We start from the raw sequence: 23,434 nt of genomic DNA, 5'->3' as shown, positions 1-23,434 counted from the left end.
CAGTATTGTTTGCTTGTACTCCTCTGCTGGTCTATCTGTATCCATGTGTTTGTACAGCACCTCACCCAGTGGAGTCTTGATCCATGACTAGGGATCCTATACACGATGGTAATACAAATAATAAAATCATACTAATAATGGAAATGGTTTCAGGATCTCAATGGACAAACAACTGAACAGGACCTCCTGGTGAGATGGTGTGGCATAAAAAGAGCATCCAGTGATATTGACAAGGTAACAAATTTAAAACTCAGGAAAACAAATACTTTTTGAAACTATGCATGGTGACTCAATGCTGTGTAACACTGGGGTCTCGGATTCACTGTTCAGAAAAGGGATGGATTTTTATTAGGGCTGTCAAACTATTAAAAAAATTAATCACGATTAATCATGAGATTAAAAAAAATCACAATTAATCGCAGTGCTAAACAATAGAATAGCAATTTAATATTAATAATTTTAATAATAATACTATTTAAATAATATAAAGTGAGCACTGTAGACTTTGTATTCTGTGTTGTAATTTATTTCAATATATTTGAAAATGTAGAAAAACATCCAAAAACATTTATAAAACATTTAAATTGCTATTCTATTATTGTTTAACAGTTTAACTGCAATTAATCATGATTAATTTTTTTAATCAAGTCAATTTGTTTGAGTTAATAGCTTGAGTTAATAGTGATTAATTGACAGCCCTAAATATTAGCCCTTTTATCCTGAGCAGCTAGCCAAAAAATCAGGGTCTTGCAGCTTGTTCCAGTTAGGACATATTGATGCTGGAGCCTGCTATCTATGATGCAATCATGTTTATTTACAAAAAATGTGCACAGTCCTGTTTCCCTGACCATGGGAGGAATCAAAGAACAGGAAACAGTGTCCTAGATCACAGCAACCAAACCACTTTCAGCCAGAACCCTGAGAAAATGCAGACTCATAATTTCACCATCCTGTGAATTATTACTATTTATTGCTTGTATTAAAGGAGCAACTACTAGATCCGACTGTGCTAGACGAGATCAGGGCTCCACTGTGCCAGATGCTGTACAGACACTCATACAGCAATCTAAGGCCTGGTCTACACTATGCGTTTAAACCGATTTTAGCAGCGTTAAACCGATTTAACGCTGTACCCGTCCACACTACGAGGCTCTTTATATCGATATAAAGGGCTCTTTAAATTGGTTTCTGTACTCCTTCCCAATGAGACGCGTAGCGCTAAAATCGGTATTACCATATCGGATTAGGGTTACTGTTGAAGCAAATCGATGGTATTGGCCTCCGGGCGGTATCCCGCAGTGTACCACTGTGACCGCTCTGGACAGCAATCTAAACTTGGATGCAGTGGCCTGGTAAACAGGAAAAGCCCTGCAAACTTTTGAATTGCATTTCCTGTTTGGCCAGCATGGAGCTCTGATCAGCACGGGTGGCGATGCAGTCCTAAATCCAAAAAGAGCTCCAGCATGGACCGTACGGGAGATACTGGATCTGATTGCTGTATGAGGAGAGAAATCTGTTCTATCAGAGCTCCGTTACAGAAGACAAAATGCCAAAGTGTTTGGAAAAATCTCCAGGCTACACAGTGCTGCGTGACAAGCGTAACGGAAAGCCAAAGAATCAAATGGACGGTCATGGAGGGAGGGAGGAAGGACTGAGGACTCCAGCTATCCCACAGTCCACAGCAGTCTCCGAAAAGTATTTGCATTCTTGGCTGAGCTCCCAGTGCCTTTAGGTTCAAACACATTGTCCGGCGTGGTTCAGGGTATGCTCGTCAAAGTACCCCCTCCCTCCACACGTGAAAGAAAAGGGGAAAAAATCATTTCTTGACTTTTTTCAATGTCACCCTATGTCTACTGAATGCTGCTGGTAGACGCGATGCTACGGCAGTAAAGAGCAGTATCTGCTCCTCTTCTCTCCTTGGTGGCAGATGGTACAATATGCTTGATAACTGCTGAATACCCCTGGCTGTGCTCAGGTGAGGGTGGCCAGGGGGCGTGCCTGGGTAAAAATAGGAATGATTCTTGGTCATTCCCAGTAGATGGTACAGAACAGCTGGTAACTGTCTTCATCATAACAACTGGGGGCTGAGCTTCAATCAGCCCCCTCCTTTTCATGTGTAAAGAAAAGATTCTGTACTGCCTGGACTATCATAGCAGTGGGCTGCTGGGCTCCTCTCCTCCACACCGCTTAATGTCCTGCCTGGACTGTCATAGCAGCGGGATGCTGAGCTCCTCTCCCCTACACTGCTTAATGTCCTGCCTGGACTATCATAGCAGCTGGAAGCTGCCTCCCCCTCATTTTATCTCACTAACAAGTCACTGTTTCTTATTCCTGCATTCTTTATAACTTCATGACATAAATGGGGGGGACACTGCCACAGTAGCCCAGGAAGGTTGGGGAAGAGAAAAGCAACGGGTGGGGTTGTTGCAGGGGCAATCCCCGTGAATGGCATGCAGCTCATCATTTCTGCAGGATCTGACACGGAGCAGCTGTGCTCTCGAGTTCTCTGATACCCTGGTTCTCTAGTACAGTTGCCCCATATTCTAGGCAGGACTGACTCTATTTTTAGATACCATAAAGGAGGGATTGACTCGGGGAGTCATTCCCATTTTTGCCTTTGCACCACTGGCCGACCTGAGCCAGCGGCACTCATGATAGCAGCAAACAGTACAGAACGACAGATAACTGTCATCTCATTGCTAATTTACAATGGCAGCAGATGGTACAGAACGACTGATAACCATCTCTGCTATCATGCAAAAGCAAATGAATGCTGCTGTGTAGCACTGCAGTATCGCCTCTGTCAGCGGCATCCAATACACATACGGTGACAGTAAAAAAAAGCTGAACGGGCTCCATGGTTGCCATGCTATGGTATCTGCCAGGGCAATCTAGGGAAAAAGGGCACGAAATGATTGTCTGCCATTGCTTTCCCGGAGGAAGGAATGACTGATGACATTTACCCAGAACCACCCGTGACAATGATTTTTGCCCCATCAGGCACTGGGATCTCAATCCAGAATTCCAAGGGGCGCAGGAGACTGCGGGAACTATGGGATAGCTACGGAATAGCTACCCACAGTGCAATGCTGCAGAAATCGACACTAGCCTCAGACCATGGATGCACACCATTGAAGAAATGTGCTTAGTGTGGCCTCGTGCACTCGACTTTATACAATCTGTTTTACAAAACCGGTTTATGTAAAATCGAAATACTTCCGTAGTGTAGACGTACCCCCACTTTCCCATTATTGTATTGGTCGCTGAAATCTCTTGGTCACTAGTCAGTAGTTCTGACCTCCCCTCTCCGTCACTTCCTCTACTCTGATGCCATTTAGTGTCCATTTCCCAGCATGACAGCCTGTAACTCTGCTATCCTGTAGTGCATTCTTTTTGCTTTCCCATTCTTGCCTTTTATTTCACCTGGTGCCCATTATATAGTAGAACAGCCCATTTCTCACTATTTAACATCTGCTTCTATCCACATTCATCACATAGCACAGAGGTCCTTTTCTCTTCAGTGCACTTTACTCACCACTTATACACCATGATACAGCTTCACCTGCCTTTTCACTTCCCTCAGTTGGTCATTTAGCAACATAACATCTCCTTTCTTGCCCTTCCACTTTGGCTGCTGTCCACTGGGCAGCACCGCTACACCTGTCCCATTCCTCTGCCCTCTAGTGGCCCTGCACAGCATAATCTCATCTTGTCTCATTTCTTATCTACTGTTGGATGCGCACTGTTCCAAATTATAGCCACTAGGAACCAAATCACACATCATGATTGCAACATTAGTGGCTACGAGAGCACGTACAACAGCAGCAGCTTTCAAAGTATTAGCAGGAGTTTCCCATCCATCCCCTTCATCTGTTCCCAATGGAAAAGCATAGATTGACCCTACCATGACCGAATCCCCATTGCTCTCCAGGCTGAGATTCTCAGAGGCGTCTATGGAAGTTAAGTTTCAGAGTAGCAGCCGTGTTAGTCTGTATCTGCATCTAAGAAGTGGGTTTTAGCCCATGAAAACTTATGCTCAAATAAATTTGTTAGTCTTTAAGGCCTGGTCTACACTACACGTTTATACCGAATTTAGCAGCATTAAACCGATTTAACTCTGCACCCGTCCACACAGCGAAGCCCTTTATATCTATATAAATGGCTCTTAAAACCGATTTCTGCAATCCTGTCCGACGAGGGGAGTAGCGCTGAAATCGGAATTGCCATGTAGGATTAGGGTTAGTGTGGCCACAATTCAACGGTATTGGCCTCCGGGTGGTATCCCACAATGCACAATTGTGACCGCTCTGGAAAGCCATATGAACTCGGATGCACTGGCCAGGTAGACAGGAAAAGCCCCGCGAACTTTTAAATTTCATTTCCTGTTTGGCCAGCTTGGAGAGCTCACCAGCACAGGTGACCACGCAGAGCTCATCAGCACAGGTAACAATGCAGTCTCCTGAGAATTGAAAAAGAGCTCCAGCATGGACTGCACGGGAGGTACTGGATCTGATCGATGTATGGGGAGAGGATTCCGTGCTAACAGAACTCTGTTCCAAAAGATGAAACGAAAAAACATTTGAAAAAATTTCCAATACCATGATGCAGACAGGCCACACCAGGGACTCAGTGCAGTGCAGAGTGAAAGTTAAGGAGCTCAGACAAGCCTACCAGAAAACCAAAGAAGCAAACGGACGGTCCGGGACAGGGCCAAAAACATGCCACTTCTATGCTGAGCTGCATGCAATTCTAGGGAGGTCTGCCACCACTACCCCACCCCGTCCATGAATTCCGAGGTAGGGGTGGTAATCTCAGCCATGCCTGAGGATTCTGCGGACGGGGAAGATGAGAAGGAGGAAGAGAAGGACGAACTTGCAGAGAGCACACATCACTCCGTTCTCCCCAACAGCCAGGAGTTTTTTCTCACCCTGACGGAATTACTCTCCCAGCCCTCCCAAGCCACCATCCCACACAATGAAGGCATGGAAGGGACCACTGGTGACTGTACCTTTGTAAATGTAAAACATGGTTTAAAAGCAAGTTTTTAATGATTTCTTTGCCCTGAGGACTTGGGATGCATTCGCGGCCAGAACAGTTACTGGAAAAGTCTGTTAACATGTCTGCGGATGGAACGGAAATCCTCCACGGACATCTCCATGAAACTGTCTTGGAGGTATTCCAAAAGTCTTTGCAGAAGATTTCTGGGCAGCACAGCTTTATTCCATCCTCCATGGTAGGACACTGGACCATGCCATGCATGTAGCAAGTAATCTGATATCATTGCATGACAAAGCCTAGCTGCGTATGGTCCCGGTGTTTGCTGGCATTCAAGCAACATCCATTATTTATCTCGCTGTGTTATCCTCAGGAGAGTGATATCATTCATGGTAACCTGGTTGAAATTCAGGAATTTAATTAAGGGGACAGATATGGTTGGGCTGTTTGCCTGTGGTTTAAAAGAAATCCTTCCCTGCATTTAGCCAAGCAGGGGGAGGGACGGTGACTGGGCTGAGCTTTTTTGCGTTTGGCTAGCTGGGATCTTCCCTGCTAGCAGCCACACGGTGCAGGGGAGGGTGGCTAGCAGCAATCTTCCTTGATACCAGCAATGTGGTGGGGGGATGGGTAAAGCAATTATCCCAGAGAATTGGATGGGGGCAGTTCTGGTGCTGCACATTAACAGGAAAGAAGCAGCACTCAACGGGCTTTGCTTGCTATTTGGGAAAGGAGGGCACTGGATATATGAAGACTGAAGAAGCCAAAAGACAATGGCTTACCATGGCCGCATGCAAGCCGAATTCTGATGCCCAGACCTGCGTCTGTGATCTCTAACACCAAAGCCGCAGGCACTCAGTATTAAGATGCAAAATGCGACCTTGTAGTGAGATCACATGTGCTATGTAAGGCGAATAGTGTTGTTCACCGTGAAAGGATATAACCATTGTTCTGTAAAATGTATGTTTTTAAATACTTCTCTCCCTTTTTTTCCCTCCCTCCTGCAGCTGCAAATGGTTAAAGTCTCCCTCCTCCATCCCGAAGGCTATCTCAGATAAGGCGGCGGAAAAAAAAGACACGAGATGAAATGTTCTTGGAAATCATGGAAGTGACACGCAATGAAAGAGCTCTTCTGAATGAGTGGAAGGACGTGGTACCAAAGGACAGGAAAGATGTCAGTGAATGTGAGGAGAGGAGAGACGCTCGAGATGAGAGGTGGCGGCAGGAAGATCAGAGGAGGCATGATGCAATGCTGGGGCTGCTACATGGTCAAACGGACATACTCCAGCGTCTGGTGGAGTTTCAGGAACAGCAGCAGGATCACAGAGTGCCGCTGCAGCCCCCGTATAACTGCCCTCTCCCCTCACCATCTTCCTTAGCCTCCTCACCCACCAGACGACTAAGAACGCATAGGGGAGAGGCTCCGTGCACCCGTCCATTCCACCATAGTGGACAGCCCAACCACATGGCTGTCATTATTTTGCAATTTTTTTAGTTGCCTTTTCCTTCCCTCCTATCCTCCTCCCAAACAGCACCCGGGCTACCTTGTCAGTTCTCTCCCTTTTTTTATAATTAATTAATAAAGAATACATGATTTTTAAATGAGAGTGACTTTATTTCCTTAGGAAGCAAACGGTAATCGAAGGGGGAGGGTGGGTGGCTTACAGGGAATGAGTTAATCAAGGGGGTGGGGTTCATCAAGGAGAAACAAACACAACAGTCACACCGTACCCTGGCCCATGATGAAACTGGTTTTCAAAGCTTCTCTGATGTGCACCGCTTCCTGGTGTGATCTTCTAATCTCCCTAGTGTCTGGCTGCATGTAGTCAGCAGCCAGGTGATTTGCCTCAGCCTCCCACCCTGCCATGAAGGTCTCCCTCTTACTCTCACAGAGATTGTGGAGTACACAGCAAGCAGCAATAACAATGAGGACATTGGTTTGGCTGAGGTCTGAGTGAGTCACTAATGTGTGCCAGCGCGCCTTTAAACGGCCAAATGCACTTTCTACCACCATTCTGCACTTGCTCAGCCTGTAGTTGAAGAACTCTTGACTATTGTCCAGGTTGCCTGTATATGGCTTCATGAGCCATAGCATCAAGGGGTAGGCTGGGTTCCCAAGGATAAAAGACAGCTACTCACCTTTGTAACTGTTGTTCTTTGAGATGTGTTGCTCATATCCATTCCAGTTAGGTGTGTGCGCCGCGCGTGTACGTTCGTCGGAAACTTTTTACCCTAGCAACTCCAGTGGGCCGGCAGGTCGCCCCCTAGAGTGGCGCCGCCATGGCGCTTGATATATACCCCTGCAGGCCCACCCGCTCCTCAGTTCCTTCTTGCCGGCTACTCCGACAGTGGGGAAGGAGGGCAGGTGTGGAATGGATATGAGCAACACATCTCGAAGAACAACAGTTACAAAGGTGAGTAACTATCTTTTCTTCTTCGAGTGATTGCTCATATCCATTCCATTAGGTGAATCCCAAGCCTTACCTAGGCGGTGGGGTCGGAGTCAGAAGTCGCGGCACGGAGCACTGCCGAGCCGAAGGCCGCGTCATCTCTGGACTGCTGGACCAGGGCGTAATGGGAAGCGAAGGTGTGGACTGATGACCAGGTCGCTGTCCGACAGATCTCTGGATGGGTACGCGGGCGAGGAAAGCCAGCGACGACGCCTGCTCCCTGGTAGAGTGCGCAGTCACACGGCCCGTAGGAACGTGAGCCAAGTCATAGCAAGTCCTGATACAGGATGTTACCCACGAGGATAACCTCTGCGAGGAAATGGGAAGCCCCTTAATGCGGTCTGCTACTGCCACGAAAAGCTGGGGGGATTTGCGGAACAGTTTGGTCCTTTCCACATAAAACGCGAGAGCCCGACGGACATCAAGCGAGTGGAGTTGTTGCTCCCTGTGTGAGAAATGAGGCTTCGGGGAAAAAACGGGGAGGAAGATCTCCTGGTTGACGTGAAAGGCTGAGACCACCTTGGGGAGAAAGGCAGAGTGCGGTCTCAGCTGCACCTTATCTTTATGGAAGACCATATACGAGGGATCTACCGTGAGAGCCCGGAGTTCCGACACCCGTCTAGCTGAGGTAATGGCTACTAGAAAGGCAGTCTTCCAAGAAAGATAGAGCAGGGAGCAAGTCGTTAATGGCTCAAAGGGGGGCCCCATGAGCCGAGTCAGAACCAGGTTGAGATCCCAGGTAGGGGCAGAGGGTCGGTCATTGGGGTATAGACGTTCCAGCCCCTTCAGGAATCTAGTCACCGTCAAGTGAGAGAAAATGGAGCGGCTATCCCTACCCGGATGAAAGGTGGAGATAGCCGCCAGGTGAACCCGAAGGGACGATATTGCCAGGCCCTGTTGCTTGAGGGACCAAATATAGTCCAAAATATTGGCGACCAAAAATTCCATAGGGAGGAAACCCCTCTCCGTGCACCAACAGGAGAAACGCTTCCACTTGGCCGAGTACGTCGCTCTGGTGGAAGGTTTCCTGCTGCCCAAGAGTACCTCACGTACCGGGGTAGAACAGCGTAATTCAGATCTGGTCAGCCACGCAGGAGCCACACTGCTAGGTGCAGCGACTGGAGGTCCGGGTGACAGAGAGTACCGTGGTCCTGGGTGATCAGGTCCGAGTGAAGGGGTAGGGCGACTGGGTTGGCTATGGCCAGGTCCAGCAACATGGGGTACCAATGTTGCCTGGGCCACGCTGGAGCTACCATAATCACGCGGGCCCTGTCCCTGCGCACCTTCAGAAGGACCTTGTGGATCAGTGGGAACGGAGGGAACGTGTAGAACAAGTGGGTCGTCCACGGAATAAGGAAGGCGTCCGCTATAGACCCGGGTTCCCGGCCCTGAAAGGAGCAGAACGCCTGGCATTTCCTGTTCCCCCTGGACGCGAAGAGGTCCACGCGGGGACAACCCCACCTCTGGAAGAGAGAGAGGGCGACGTCCAGGCGAAGGGACCACTTGTGCGTGAGGAAGGATCTGCTCAGGCGGTCTGCCAGCATGTTCCGTACTCCGGGGAGGAAGGAAGCCGTGAGGTGAATGGAGTGGGCTATACAAAAGTCCCAGAGTTGCATCACCTCGTGACATAGGGGAGAGGATCTGGTGCCGCCCTGCTTGTTGATATAGTACATGGTCGTCGTGTTGTCGGTGAACACCGCGACACAACGACCTAGGAGCTGATGAGAGAATGTTTGACAAGCAAGGCGGACCGCTCTCAACTCCTGCATGTTGATGTGTAAATCCACCTCCTGCGGGGACCACAGGCCCTGTGTCCTCAGGGCTCCTAGGTGGGCCCCCCAGCTGAGATCTGAGGTATCTGTTGTTAGGGACACCGAGGGTTGGGGCGGATGAAACGGGAGTCCCGCACACACGACGGACTGGTCTATCCACCACCAGAGGGAATCCAACACCCCCTGGGGGATGGTGACAACAGTGTCCAGCGAATGTCTGGTCGGCCGGTACTGCGCGATGAGCCAAGATTGAAGGGGCCTCATGCGGAGCCGCGCATAACCTGTCACGAATGTGCAGGCCGCCATGTAGCCTAAGAGAGTTAGGCATGTCCTTATAGAGGTCAGGGGGGCCGCCCGCAAGCATTGAATAATGGCCGACAGTGACTGGAACCTGGGCAATGGCAGAAGGGCCCTGGCCAAGGTAGAGTCCAGAACGGCTCCAATGAACTCTATCCTCTGCGTGGGGAGCAGAGTGGACTTGTCCACGTTGATAATGAGGCCCAAGGTAGTAAAGAGGCTGCTGATCCTGCGGACGTGGTTGCGGACCTGCAGCTCCGATGTGCCTCGGATCAGCCAGTCATCGAGGTAAGGGAACAAGTGAATGCGACTGCGCTAAAGATATGCGACGACAACAGCCATGCATTTGGTGAATACCCTCGGGGCCGTAGAGAGGCCAAACAGGAGGACCGTGAATTGGTAGTGATGGCGGTCGACCACGAACCGAAGGAAACGCCTGTGATATGGCCATATGGTGATATGAAAGTAAGCGTCCTGCATGTCGAGGGGGGCGTACCAGTCTCCAGGATGCAGGGATGGGATAATGGTCCCCAGGGAAACCATGCGGAACTTCAACTTCACCAGATGTTTGTTGAGTTCCCGCAGGTCGAGGATACGTCTGAGGCCTCCCTTGGCCTTGGGGATGAGGAAGTAGCGGGAATAAAACCCCTTGCCCTTCTCGTTCTCTGGAACCGCCTCTATGGCCCCTTTGTCGAGGAGCGTCTGCACCTCCTGGCGGAGGACTTGCTCATGAGAGGGGTCCCTGAAGAGGGATGAGGGTGGGGGGCGGGAGGGAGGGAAAGACGTAAACTGCAGACGGTATCCCGTCTGCACAGCGCGTAAGACCCATCGGTCGGATGTTATTTGGGTCCACGCCTGGAGGAAAAACAAAAGGCGTTTGGAAAACAGGGGGGAAGGATCCGTGGGGGAAACTGGTACTGCACCCTCAGGCGCACCTTCAAAATGAAGGTTTGGGTCCAGGTGGGGCTTTGGAGGAGCTCTGATTCTGCCCCCCTTGGTTCCCCGACTGTCTGCGCCTGCCATTTCTGCCACGGAGCCCATTGAGGTCCTGCCTCTGGCGGAGCTGGGGGAACGGCCGGCGCTGCTGTTGTTGCTGTGGCCAGAAGGGTCTACGTTGTGTCCCAGGCATATGCATCCCAAGGGAGCGCATGATGACCCGATTGTCCTTTAGACTTTTTAGTCTGGGTTCTGTCTTCTCCGAGAACAGGCCCTGGCCTTCGAACGGGAGGTCCTGGATGGTATATTGGAGCTCCAGTGGAAGGCCAGAAACCTGAAGCCAGGAGATGCGGAGCATTGTAAACCCTGAGGCGAGGGTACGAGCAGCCGAGTCTGCTGCGTCCAAGGAGGCCTGCAACGAGGTTCTTGCGACCTTCTTGCCCTCGTCAAGAATTGCCGCAAATTCTTGACGCGCCTCCTGTGGCAACAGCTCCTTAAATTTATCCGCTGCCACCCAAGAGTTAAAGGCGTAGCGGCTAAGGAGGGCTTTCTGGTTGGAAACCCTGAGCTGAAGAGCCCCCGCCGAATAGACCTTGAGGCCGAGGAGGTCCATACGCCTGGCCTCCTTGGATTTGGGAGCTGGGGCTTCTTGTCCATGACACTCCCTCTCGTTCACCGACTGCACTACGAGGGAGCACGGTGTCGGGTGAACATGGAGGTACTCATAGCCCTTGGAGGGGGCCATGTACTTCCGCTCCACACCTCGTGCAGCAGGGGGGATGGAGGCCGGCGATTGCCAGATTGTATTGGCGTTGGCCTGGATAGTCCGAATAAAGGGCAGGGCGACCCTGGTGGGAGCATCTGAGGAGAGGATGCTCACCACGGGATCTTCAATCTCGGAGACCTCCTCAGCTTGTAGGTTTAAGTTCTGCGCTACGCACCTGAGGAGGTCCTGGTGTGCCCTGAGGTCGAGTGGGGGAGGGCTGGTGGAAGAAGTGCCTGCCACAGCCTCATCAGGAGAAGACGATGAAGAGACCCCTGGTAAGAGAGTGTCCATAGGGGGGTCTGTCTGAGCCTGCGCCTCTGACTCCGGAGGGAGCTCAGGGTCCTGCTGTTTGGACCTGTCCTCCGCGTCCGGAGAGGGAGGGGGGCGAGACAGCGATGCCTCCGGCACCCCGTGCTCCGTCGTCGCAGGCCGAGGAGGAAGCTGCTGGGGGCCCTGGGCGTCCAGAATCCCTACTGCTGCGGTCCCTGGTCCTGTTGAGGAGGGTCTTGAAAAAGGGCCGCGTGCCTGTCTGTGTCCAGTGCATAAACACTGTCCGCCTGTGACAAAACAGATGGCTGTCTGGAGGGCCATGGAGGAGCCGAACGCGGCTGGTAGCCCTCCCTTCGTCCTGACGCAGAAGATGTTCTCGGTGCCGGGGACCGGTACCGGGAGTCATACCGGTGCCGGGATCGGGACCGGGGCCTGTCTTGGACTCGGTGCCGGGAGCGGGACCGGTACGTGCCGCCGACCCGGTGCCGGGATCGGGACCGGGACCTGCCACTGACACGGTGCTGGGAGGTCGACCGGGACCGGGACCTGCCACCAGCTCGGTGCCGGGAGGTTGACCGGGGAGTTGATCGATGGCGGGAACGGCTCCTAGAGTCCCGGTGCCAGTATCGGTGACTGGAACCAGACCGGGACTGTTTGGACGGTGACCGGTGCTGCGAGTGCGACCGGTACCGCCGAGAGGAGCAGTGCCGGGACTGCGAGCGGCACAGGGATCGGGAGCGTCCACGGTGACGGGACCTGGACATCGAACGTGAGTCCCGAGACGGCGCTCTCATCGTCGGCTTGCCTCTGGACACAATCCGCACTGGAGGTACCAGGGATGGAGGCTGAGCTGGCTCTGTTAGAGCGATTAGGTCCCGTGCCAAGGCAAAGGTCTCTGGCGTCGATGGGACCAATAGCTCAACCCCAGATCTTGTGGGGGAGCTAGGAGGGACCGGACTCGACGGACCCTCCGGGCCCGGAGTCAACAGGATCCCTGCTGGTGGTGCCGCGGCCGAAATAGGTGCCGGGCGCTCCACTCGAGTCTGCCTGGATGGAGTTGCAGACTTCGAGGGCCTTGCTTCAGGACCCAGTGCCAGGGAAGGACGGTGCCGGGGAGTCTTTCCGGTGCCGGCACGATCCGGTGCCAGTGTAGAGGTGACAGTCTGTGAAGCTGCCAGGTTGAGTGCCGCTTCCATAAGGAGAGTCCTCAATCTCTGGTCTCTTTCCTTTTTTGTTCTAGGCTTAAAAGCCTTACAAAAGCGGCACTTGTCCGAGATGTGCGATTCCCCCAGGCACTTTAGGCACGCGTCATGGGGGTCGCTGGTCGGCATCGGCTTCTTACAGGCCGTGCATTGTTTGAAGCCCGGCAAACCAGGCATGGGCCCGGTGCCGGGTGCTGGGAAGGGCTACGGCCCAAACCGGCTAACAAATATTTACAACTATTTACAAAATACTACTCAACTAACTATACTTAACAACTATTTACTACTAACTACAACTATGAACTGTACAACGAAGGAGAGCTAGGGACGTGGAAGGCAGCCAAGCTGTGCTCCACAGTTCCAACGACCGACATGGCGGTAAGAAGGAACTGAGGAGCGGGTGGGCCGGCAGGGGTATATATCAAGCGCCATGGCGGCGCCACTCTAGGGGGCGACCTGCCGGCCCACTGGAGTTGCTAGGGTAAAAAGTTTCCGACGAACGTGCACGTGTGGCGCGCACACCTAACTGGAATGGATATGAGCAATCACTCGAAGAAGAACTACAGGCATTTCAACATCCCCAACTGTTATTTTCTGGTCTGGGAAGTAATTCCCTTGCTGCAGCCGTTTAAACAGAGTAGTGTTCCTGAAAATGCGAGCGTCATGAACCCTTCCCGGCCATGCCACGTGGATGTTGGTGAAACGTCCCTTGTGATCCACCAGTGCTTGCAGCACTATTGAAAATACCCCTTCCGGTTTATGTACTGGGTACCCTGGTGCTCTGGTGCCAAGATAGGGATCTGGGTTCCATCTATCGCCCCACCACAGTTAGGGAATCCCATTGCAGCAAAGCCATCCACTATGACCTGCACATTTCCAAGAGTCACAACCTTTTGTAGCAGCAGCTTAATGATTGCTTTGGCTACTTGCATCACAGCGGCCCCACAGTAGATTTGGCCACTCCAAATTGATTCCCGGCTGGCCGGTAGCTGTCTGGCGTTGCAAGCTTCCAGAGGGCTATTGCCACTTGCTTCTCCACTGTGAGGGCTGCTCTCATCTTGGTATTCTGGCATTTCAGGGCTGGGGAAAGCAAGTCACAAAGTTTCAGGAAAGTCCCCTTACGCATGTGCTAATCATCCCACACCTGCAACACTATGTGGTCCCACTAGTCTGTGCTTGTTTCCTGGGCCCAAAATCGGTGTTCAATGGCTATTACCAGCATGATCTCTAAAGCACAGGGGCCCGTAGTTTGAGAGAATTCTGTGTCCATGTCCTCATCACTCTCATCGCCACGCTGCCATAGCCACCTCCTTCTCAACTGATTTTGCAGATCCTGGTTCAGCACTGACTGCGCAAGAATGCGCAAGGTGTTTACAATGTTCATGATTGCTGTCTCGAGCTGAGCAGGGTCCATGCTTGTCGTGCTATGGCATCTGCACAGTTCACCCAGGGAAAAAGATGCAAAACGGTTGTCTGCTTCTTGCACAGAGGGAGAAGTGAGGCTGTACCCAGAACCACTCGCGACAATGTCTTTTGCCCCCTCAGGCACTGGGATCTCAACCCAGAATTCCAATGGGGGAGGAAGACTGCGGGAACTATGGGATAGCTATGGGATATCTACCCACAGTGCAACATTCCAGAAATTTACACTAGCCTCGGTACACAGACGCACACTCCCGAATTAATGTGCTTAGTGTGGCCGTGCGCACTCGACTTTATACAATCTGATTTTTAAAAAAGGTTTCTGGAAAATCGGAATAATCCTGTAATGTAGACACACCCTAAGGTTCCACAAGTACTCCTGTTTTTTTAATGGAAGTTAAGAGTCCAACTTCCATTTCAAAGTGATTTGGTGCCTAACTCCATTAGGTCCCTTGGAAAATCCTTTCCATTGTGTTGGAATTCTACTGTCATCACCGTTGCCCAGGTCCCCTACATCTGGCCAAGCCCTGACGTGTTCCCAGTGACTGAGCCAGCACTGCCGTGTTAGGCACCACAGGAGTTCTGCCCTTTGGTAAGCGGTAGCTTTGCAAGACACTTGAGAACTAGCCCTCTCGGGGCATGTTCTTGTTGCAGTGAGTTGCAGTGAATTTTGGGGATACTCACTGTAACAGGTCCCCTCCCTTTGAACTTCTCTGTGCAGTTGATGGAAGAAGAGCAGCTGGTGCCCTGAAGGGCTGCAGGCAGAGTCCCTAAACAGTGACCCATTTGACAGACCCAACTGCAGAATTGGTCTCAGTTCTATGTGTGCCCTGGAAAACCCCTAGCTTGGTCTGGACAATCCCAGGGACCTGGTATGTGCATCTACTTCTCGGTGGTTGCCCAACCTCCCACCTCTAAGGGCCCAGTGAGCCTGGAGCAGTTGCTTTGCCAGAGCTGGTCACAGATAAGAGCTATAATGCTGTTCCTAGTGAAGTGTCCAGAGGTCATTGCTGGGGCCTGGTTGTTTGTGTCCAGCCTGTGTGAGCACAGTGAAGGTGGTTGGTTTGCAGAGGGCTATGCGGGTAATAAGCACAATTCCAGGAGTGGCAGATTTCCCAGGCTTACGTCCCCACATATGCAACACCAGGAGTTACTATTTTTATTGTCCAAACATTTATTTTGATCAAAAATGGCTTTTTTATGGTTAAAATTGTCTCCACTCTGCCTACTGCCCAGTTAAAAACTCCATGATGGAAACATGGTTATGGCCATCTCCCACCCTGATCCTTCTGCTGAGACGGACAACACTGAGTGCTGAGATTTTCAAAGGGAGTTTTCAACTTAATTTTAATGGGCGCTGATTGCTGAAATCACCCAGGTAGCTTTGAAAACCTTAAGTTACATTATGATGTAGGTGTACCTGCACGTTGTTGTGAAAGCCACATTTACTGACTGCTTTGCACAAGGCTTCCTTGACCTCTCTGTTTCTCAGGCTGTAGATGAGGGGGTTTACCAGGGGAGTCAGAACCGTGTAGCAAAGAGAGAGCACTTTGTTCAGGTCTTTCATTGTATCATATTTCAGTAGCAGATACACAGTCATTATGGATCCATAGAAAATTGTCACCACAATCACGTGAGAGGAGCAGGTGGAAAAGGCCTTTTGTCTCCGAGTGGTGGAAGAGATTCTCAGGATGGTGGAGATGATGCACATGTAGGATGTCAGGGTTAGTAGGAATGGAGGCAGGGTGAATACACAGGCTATTATGAAATCCACCAATATGACCTGGTGTGTGTCACTGCAGGAGAGTTCCATCAGTGGGATGACATCACAATAGAAATGGTCAATTTCATTTGGGCCAGAATATTAACTGTGATAGGAATAAGACAAAGATGGTAATAGCCAAACACCCATTCAACCATGACCTAGCAGCCAATTGGAGGCAAAATCTGCTATTCATAAAAGTTGAATAGTGCAGGGCTTTACATATCGCTAAATACCGATCATACGACATCGCTGCTAGGAGATAGCATTCTGTACCTACTAGAGCAGAGAAGAAATACAGTTGTGAGAAACAGCCATCGAATGAGATGGTTTTGTCCCCAGTCAGGAGACTGGTCAGCAACCTAGGCAGGATGGTTGAGGTGTAGCACGTCTCCAAGCAGGACAAGTTGCCCAGGAAGAAGTACATGGGTGTGTGAAGGTGCTGATCAGCCACAATGAGCACGATAATGAGGGTGTTCCCAGCCACGGTTGCCATGTAGATCACTTGGAACATCAGGAAGAGAAGAATTTGCAGATCAGGGAGATCCCTGAATCCCAGAATGATGAATTCTTTGATGGCCGTTTGGTTTCCCCAGTCTCTGTCTGCCATGGTCTGAGTCCAGGAACAATAAAACACCTTGTGCAATTGAATTGAAAGAACATAGAGTTAAAAGTTAATCAAATCTTGTTTAAAAATGCCATAAATATTCAGAAACTCACTCCCTCTCCTGGTTATGGGATGAAATTTTAAAACTAAATGTAGATTTCAGAGAAAAGTGCCAGGAGTCTCAGTTTGAGGACAAAACACTGCTCTGATGGGGAAGAGGGTGTGTATGTGGATACCAATGATTACTATAACAGTCCGGTTCTCTGGCAGTGAAGTACTGATAGACAGAGAAATGATCTTATCTGTCATATCATATCCCATCTGGTGACATATCAGAGTGTAACAGTGATGCTTAAATGCTGTATTTCACTTCTGACAATGCTCAGAATCATGCCATGTCTTACAAGTCAAAATGAATAAATACATCAACTGAAATCTTGGACTGGGATTTTCAGTGTGGTCTAGTGTCTGTAGGCACCGATCTTCTGTTAGAATTAATGGAAATACATCATAGAATATGAGGGTTGGAAGGGACCTCAGGAGGTTATCTAGTCCAACTGCCTGCTCAAAGCAGAACCAATCCTTAACTTTTTTTTTTTGCCCTAGAACCAGAAATAGCCCACTCAAGCAGCTCATAACTCTGGGCTTAGCAAGCCAATGCTCAGACCACTGAGCTATCCCTTCCCCTATAGACTGAATATCCTGGTATATTTAGCCTTCAGGACATGTAGAAAAGGAACAATTTTCACCCCCTCACAAAAGATCAGTTTGTTATAATTTATCAAGTTGTGTAAATTCTCCCTTAGTTCCTGTGATGGTGATGTGGTGACGGAATGACAACCCGTCTTCTGTTTCCTGACATTAGTTATGTAGCAGTAATAAAATACATGATGAATTCTGTGATGGCCCGTTTGGTTTCCCCAGTCTCTATCTACCATGGTTTGAGTCCAGGAACAATACAACACTCTGTGCAATTGAACTGGAAGAACATAGACTTAAAAGTTAATCAAGTTTCATTTTAGTAAAGTTTCAATTAATTCCATAAGTATTCGGAGACTCCCCTTCCTGTCCAGATTGCAGGCTGAAATTTTAACCCTAAATGTACAGTTCAGAGCAAAGTGCCAGAAGTCTCAATCTGAGAACAGAACATTTGTATCCATGTAGATCAGCCTCTGCCATGATCAGAGCAATCACTACTGGAACAGCCCATATCTCTGGTAGCAGAGTACTGACATAACGGATCAGACTATTTCTTTATCCACCATTATATCCCTAAAGTGACATCACAGAGCTTAACAATGATGCTTAAATGCTGTATTTCATTTCTGGCAATGACCAGAATCATGCTATGTCTTAGGAGTCAAAATCAAACAACCAAAATTTTGGATTGAGATTTTTCAATGTGGTCTAGAGTTCTTAGACATTGACCTTCTGTTAGATTTATTTCCATTAATTCTAACAATATATCCTGGCATATGCAGCATTTCAATTTACTGTAGGAAAAAGAACAATTTTCACCCCCTCACAAGAGATCAGTTTATGCCATAAAATATGAAGCGGTGTAAATTCTCCCTTAGTTCCTGTGATGGTGATGTGGTGAGGCAATGACAATCCCTTTTCTGTTTCCCAACACTAGCTATGTAGCAGTAATAAAATACAGCTGTTTGGAGGGTGGGTCTTAGGAAGAGGCAGAATCAAGCTGATGTGCAACCCTAACTGGGAAGTGACCCTCCTCACTCCATAATAAATGTGGGATGATAATAGAGGAGCAAGAAAGGCACTGAGGTGGTGGGGGGAAGATGCTGTCCCTGAACTCGGAGTCTAAAAACAATCTGGCATGTATGATTCAGGCTAGTAAGACTCTATCACCAATCACCACTCCACTGAAAAGTCATGGAAGATGGAAGACATTCCAGAAGACTGGAAAAGGGCAAATATAGTGCCCATCTATAAAAAGGGAAATAAGGACAACCTGAGGAATTACAGACAAATCAGCTTAACTTCTGTACCCAGACAGATAATGGAGCAAATAATTAAGCAATATATTTGCAAACACCTAGAAGATAACGAGGTGATAAGTAACAGTCAGTATGGATTTGTCAAGAACAAACTGAGTCATACCAGTCTGATAGTTTCCTCTGACAGAGTAACAAGCCTTGTTGATAGGGGGAAGTGGTAAAAGTGGTATATCTTGACTTTAGTAAGGCTTTTGATACTGTCTCGCATGACCTTCTCATAAACAAACTAGGGAAATACAACCTAGCTGGAGCTACTATAAGGTGGGGTGCATAACTGATTGGAAAACTTTTCCCAGAGGGCAGTTATCAGTGGTTCACAGTCATTCTGGATGGGCATAACGAGTCGGATCCCGCAGGGATCTGTTCTGGGTCTGGTCCTATTCAATATCTTCATCAATTATTTATATAATGGCACAGACAGTACTCTTATAAAGTTTAAGGATGATTCCAATCTGGGAGAGGTTGCAAGTGCTTTGCAGGGTAGGACTAAAATTCAGAATGATCTCGACAAACTGAAGAAATGATCTAAAGTAAATCAGATGAAATTCAATAAGGACAAATGCAAAGTACTCCACTTAGGAAGGAACAATCAGTTGCACACATACAAAATGGGAAATGACTGCCTAGGAAAGAGTGCTGCAGAAAGGGATCTGGGGGTCATAGCGGATCACAAGCTAAATATGAGTCAGTGTAACACTGTTGCAAAAAAACAAAAGCAAACCTCATTCTGGGATGTATTAGCAAGAGTGTTGTAAGCAAGACACGAGAAGTAATTCTTCTGCTCTACTCTGCTCTGATTAGGCCTCAACTGGAGTATTGTATTCAGTTCTGGGAGCTACATTTCAGGAAGAATGTGCACAAATTGGAGAAAGTTTAGAGAAGAGCAACAAAAATAATTCAAGGCTTAGAAAACATGACCTATGAAGGAAGTTTGAAAAAATTGTTTTTGTTTAGTCTGAAGAAGAGAAGACTGAAAGGGGACATAACAGTTTTCAAGTATTTAAAAGGTTGCTACAAGGAGGAGGGAGAAAAATTGTTCTCCTTAACCTGTGAGGATAGGACAAAGAGCAATGGTCTTAAATTTCAGCAATGGTGGTTAAGGTTCGACATCAGGAAAAACTTCCTAACAGTCAGAGTGGTTAAGCACTAGAATAAATTGCAAAGGGAGGTTGTGGAATCTCCACCACTGGAGATTTTTAAGAGCAGATTGGACAAACACCTCTCAGGGATTGTCTGGATTAGTGGTTCTTAAACCTTTACTGCAGCCTGCACCCCTTTGGTTCTCAATATACATTCTTGCACCCCGTATGAAAAATCACTGATTTTCATCTGCAAATTTGACACCATCAGCTCAGGATTGAACAAAGACTGTGAATGGCTTGCCAATTACAGAACCAGTTTCTCCTCTCTTGGTTTTCACACCTCAACTGCTAGAACAGGGCCTCATCCTCCCTGATTGAACTGACCTCGTTATCTCTAGCTTGCTTGCTAGCACACATATATATACCTGCCCCTGGATATTTCCATTACATGCATCTGAGGAAGTGGGTATTCACCCACGAAAGCTCATGCTCCAAAACGTCTGTTAGTCTATAAGGTGCCACAGGATTCTTTTCTGCTTTTACAGATCCAGACTAACACGGCTACCCTCTGATACTTGAAGTAGGTCAGTTCTTTAAATCTAGATGTATCATAACTATAGAATGAAAGAGAATTATATATTTATTTTAATTTTGCAGTAAAATTAAGAATACATGAAAAATTACACACATTTTTTAAGTTTACAAGCTCAGTGACTCTTCTGCTGTTGCTTTTGCTCAATGATGTGTGAGAAACAAGGAACTTTTTTTGCAATAGCCACACATGTTATCACTTGCATTTAGGCAGTTTCTGGCCTTTGTTTTGACATGTAATAGTGACGAAAGTCTCAAATGGCACAATGATCTCCAGTGCTGTCTTTGCCAGTTGTGGAAATAGTGCTAGTTGAACACACAAGATATTCTCAAGCTTCATTGTCTCAATAATTTTACTACAATTAGCTTAAAAACTTGAAAATATTTTTTGTTTGTATATTATAGTAATCGTTAATAAATGTATAATGTTAATAAATACATAGGTTTGATGAAATAAAGTAGTTGTACTTACATGCCTGTGCTTAACTTGTGTTTTCGATGATTTACCTTCTAAAAAAATCTGGCATCCCCAGAAAGAGAAACTCACACCCCCAGGGGTGCGTGTACCCCAGGATAAGAACCACTGGTCTAGATAATACTTAGTCCTGCCCTGAGTGCAGGGGACTGGACTAGATGACCTCTCGAGGTCCCTTCCAGTTCTCTGATTTTATGATTGGGGCTCACACTAAGCCAGATCCTCAGCTGGTGTAAATCAAGGTAGCTTCATTTGTGTCAGTGGAGCAGATCCTCAACTGAGGACCTGTTACAAGACATGGATCTCACACTCCATCTCTGTGAAATGGTGCTATGAATGTGGATGGCACTGCGGTGGGAAGGAGAGGCTAAAACTGTTAATATTCACCTGAAGAAGAGCTCTGTGTAGCTCAAAAGCATCTCTCGTTCACCACCAAAAGTTTTTCCAATAAAAGATATTATCTCACCCACCTTGTCCCTCTAATATTCACAAATCAAAGTCATGCCCCTGTTCAGAAGGTGTCATAGCATTCCTTCTCAGATCTGAACCTTAGAGTTCAGAAAATGAGATACTAGCACCTGAATCCTCTAAGCTTAATTACCAGCTTAGATCTGATAGTACTGCCACCACCCAAAAATATAGTGTTTTGGGGCACTCTGACCTCCCCAACCTTCCCTGGGGACCCCAAGAACCCAGATCCCTTGGGTTCTTAAAACAAGGAGAAATAAACCATTCCCCCACCTTTCCCCCTCTGAGAATTTCCCTCCCTGGGCTATTCTGAGAGATACTGATCCAACCTCTTAAATCACCATACAGAGAAGAATCTCCCTTCCCTCTCACAAAGAGGCAAACAGATTCAAGGAAAACAGAAAGAGATTCTATCTCTCCCTCCTCCCGTCTCCCCCACCAGTCCTGGTGAGTTATCCAAATCCCCTGGGATAAAACAAGGGAAACAAGAAAAAAAATCAATCAGGTTCTCTAAAAAGAAATCTTTTAATAAAAGAAAGAAAAAGTAAAGAATTATCTCTGTAACTTCAAGATGTAAATATACAGGGTCCTATAGCTTACAGACACCAGAAAGAGACTTTCCCTCCAGTACCAATACAAATCAAAATATTCCCAGCAACTACACATATAAAAGTTAACCAGCCAGATCCACAATTGCAAATAGAGTAAAACAATTAAAAAGACTAAACCGCCTGGTTTTTACCTTCTATTTGAAAAGAAACTTAGAGAGCCTGTAGTAATGTCTGGTCTCTCTCAAACCCCCCGAGAGAAGAACAAAGAACTCACACCCAAACTTCCCTCCACCCGAATTTAAAAGTCTCTTGTATTCTGATTGGTCTTCTGGTCAGGTGTCCAGTTTCCTGCTTGTAACCCTTTACAGGTATAAGAGACATTAACCCTTAACTCTCTGTTTATGAGAGAAGGTGGCATAGAAATGCAGTCAGGAAGACAGTGCTCACCTGTAACTACAAGACAACCCAGACTTGAAGTGATGAGCTCTTGTTTCTCAGGGTTCGGCAGCCAGGACTCAGGATTCTCAGCTGAGGTTCTTGATGCTCCTCTTTCTGTGGAAACTGGGAGAAGGTAGAATGAGGAACTTCTATTTTCCATGCCCCTTACTCCAAGAACAAGGGGAACATACAACAAAATTAAAAGGTGAGTGTAGTGGGGCGGCTGCCCCATTCCTGCCCTGAAGAGGTTAAAAGCAGTCCTGGAGAGGGCTGCGCCTGGGTAAAAGAGATTAAGAACAGCTGGGGAAGCTGAGTGAGTCACTGACCACAGCTGTGGCCAGCTCAATCACGGCCCAGCTGGCCCTTATAAGAGGGCTGTGGGCCAGAAGCAAAACACCCACTCTCTCTAGCTTCTTGAGAGAGAAGAACCTTGCTGCCTGGGAGCAGAGACAGGCACCTGTGGTGGAGCAGGACTGGGGAAGGGCAGAGGGAACTGGGGAACTCCAGACAGGTAAAACCCAAGCTGCAGGCCTTGCTAAAAGGGCCAAATAGGTACCAGGGTTGCAGAGAGTCAGCCCAGAGATATGCAAAGGCAGCAGGTCCTAACCCCCTTGCCGATGATGAGTGGTTTACAGAATGCAGTCTGCCCCAGCGAGTGGGGGATACACAATGACTGGCAGTAGGCACTGAGGCAAGGTGGGGATAGAGAGTGGGGGTTCCCTTGGGAGGGGAAACCCAGAGTGTGGGGGCATTGTCAGGGGGCAGTACCCCCAGATAAAGAGGCACCGAGGTCCAAGAGGAATATGGGGGCTTGCGGCAGGCGACACCAGCCTGCAGAGGGCGCTCTGGGCTGGAAGAGCTAATTCCTGAGACAACCTGCAGGAGGCGCCGTGCTGGTGAGTCATTGCCCCCCAAACACACAGTGGGCAACTTAAAATCTATAAAGTGAAATACTTGTTCACTCCAATTGTAATTAAACTGTGGAACTCACATGGATGCTGGCAGATCAAGTTTTAGCTCATGCCAAGGTCCTCCCTGTTTCAGCAGGACACTAACAGATAGAAAGGTGAAATCAGTATGGCTCACTTGTGAGTTAATATTAATAAAATTGGTACTAGAATTATAAAACAGTGTTTAATGTTCAGATTTGTTAGTGCTTGCATTAATCATCCCTGTAATGTCTGTTACATATTGTAATTTAATATATGAACGGTTATAGTGAGCCTCTGTGAGTATGAATCACCACACAGGAGAGGGACATTAATGAGCATGAAGACCTGCTCTGCCACAGAACTTAAGCCTCTCCTGAAAAAGGAAACCTATCAATACCAGTTA

The 23,434-nt window shown here is 48.2% G+C and overlaps 1 pseudogene; it reads right to left on the bottom strand.

Annotated features, from left to right (window-relative positions):
• Positions 1-15,500: 15,500 nt before the first annotated feature.
• Positions 15,501-16,479, bottom strand: LOC127032817 (olfactory receptor 6N1-like; annotated as a pseudogene).
• Between the last annotated feature and the right edge of the window lie 6,955 nt (positions 16,480-23,434).

Source organism: Gopherus flavomarginatus, chromosome 12 (genome assembly GCF_025201925.1).
Source record: "Gopherus flavomarginatus isolate rGopFla2 chromosome 12, rGopFla2.mat.asm, whole genome shotgun sequence".
Taxonomy (NCBI): Eukaryota; Metazoa; Chordata; order Testudines; family Testudinidae; genus Gopherus; species Gopherus flavomarginatus.
This window is presented reverse-complemented; position numbering and strand designations above follow the sequence as displayed.